This window comes from Musca vetustissima, unplaced genomic scaffold (genome assembly GCF_032173495.1).
Source record: "Musca vetustissima isolate MV318-11 ecotype Yass unplaced genomic scaffold, APGP_CSIRO_Mvet_v1 utg12183, whole genome shotgun sequence".
Classification (NCBI taxonomy): Eukaryota; Metazoa; Arthropoda; class Insecta; order Diptera; family Muscidae; genus Musca; species Musca vetustissima.
Window position 1 is genome coordinate 11,450 of NW_026878969.1, and position 1,904 is coordinate 13,353.

The window sequence follows — 1,904 nt, forward strand, 5'->3', positions numbered from 1 at the left end:
CACAAAAAAAACTTAACAATCACAACAACAAGCAAACAAACAATTTTGTAACTTCATTAAGAAATCGATACGTTTGTGTCACCAAAGTCAGCCCAAACGCCTGCCATCAGCCTATATATCGGCTGGCTGCCTACACTCAAAGCCAAAAGCGGGGCAGCAAATCGAAATGAACGAAAAAAAACTGATTGAAATGAATAAAGAGCCGACTTTTTTGTTCTCCCGGTGTTGTTGTTTTTTTTTTATTATTTTTTCATATTTATTTTTTGTTGTTTTTAATTTGAAAGGCCTCGTTTTTTGTTGTACAACAACAAGAAATATAACTGTGATCATTGATTACTGCTGCTAGGCTGGATGGTTGGATGGATGGATATGTGGTTGGTTGGTTGGTTTGAATGAATGCTGGTGTATGATAGCTGCTGCTTGATGACTGACAATTAGTTGACAGGCGTCTGTGCGCAGGCGCTTTACAAGAATTTTGAAAAAAAAATCGAAATAAAAAACGAACACAAGAAGACAATTAAATCAAAACACAACAAGATTCACTTTCAAAATTTATGGCCCATCAAACAATACACCACTCTGGCAATTTCGTGAGCTAATGAAACAGCAGCAGCAGCAATAACAACAAATACACCAGTCTAAAGAATCTTCATTTGCACATCCCGGTGTGTCTTCATTTGAAATGTTTGTCACGATTATCCGTTTTTGTCTGGTGCGCTGGCTGGCTGGATTCTAGATTTCTGTGTGTGTGTGTGTGTGATCATCATTGGATTTTGTGTTTGGTTAAACAGTTAAGCAGGCCGGATACCCTACAGTATATCCTTTAGAAATGGACGAACTATAAGACAATTTAAACTCCTCTTTGATAAGATCCTCTCATCCTCAGTGAAACCCTTTATATCTAAAGTACTTGCAGAAGGTCTACTTCAACAATTTTGGCTTCAATTCCATCTTTAGAAGACCTCTCGAAGGTATTCTTGAAGACTTCTGGAAGGTCCTATATTCCTCTAATATAACTTCCATAGCAAGAAATACTCCATATCTAAAAGATCTCTGCTTGTTATTCTATTTGATGTCTGGAAGATCTGCTATCTCTAGAAAGTTTTTTTTAATATAAAATTTTCTTTTTTGAAATAATATTTTTTGAGCGACTATCTGAGGCGGGGATGTTAAGTCAATTGCTATAACCCCTATAAAGGCGAAGTTCTTCATTTGGGCCCATGCTCCGACCGAAGAAAAAGATGAACAGACCAAAGACATTTTTAAGGAGCGCCTTGAAACAGCATATGACCGCTGCCCTGGCCATGACATTAAAATTCTGCTAATTCTGCTGCAAAAATCGGAAGGGAAAATATCTTTGGCCCCACCGTCGGAAAAATTCAGCCTCCATGTGGAAACATCCGGCAAAGGCATGAGGTTGATTGACTTCGCGGCAGCAAAAACATGGTAATTAGCAGCATTAGATTCAAGCATCTCGATATACACAAGACCACCTGGATTTCTCCCGATCGAACAACGAGAAATCAAATCGATAATGGCATTAACCCAGTGCTTTAGACGTTCGATCGATACGAGGAGCGAATATCGATTCGGATCGTTACATTGTAGAAGCCAAGGTTCGCACAGGTCTTGATATAGCAGCAAATGTGCGATCTAATGTAACACGGAAACTCGACGTCGAAGAGCTGCAAACATAACATACAGCAGAACACTACTCCGCTCAACTTACCCACCTACTTGACGAAAACAATCTTTGTCCCGATAATGATATAGAAGCACAATGACAAAGAATTGCCCTGTCCCCAAGATCTGCAGCAAAAGCAACACTTGTGTACCAAAAACCACCACCAAGAAACACATGGTACGATCAGGAGTGTCGTAGTGTTACTGATGTGAAAAACGCA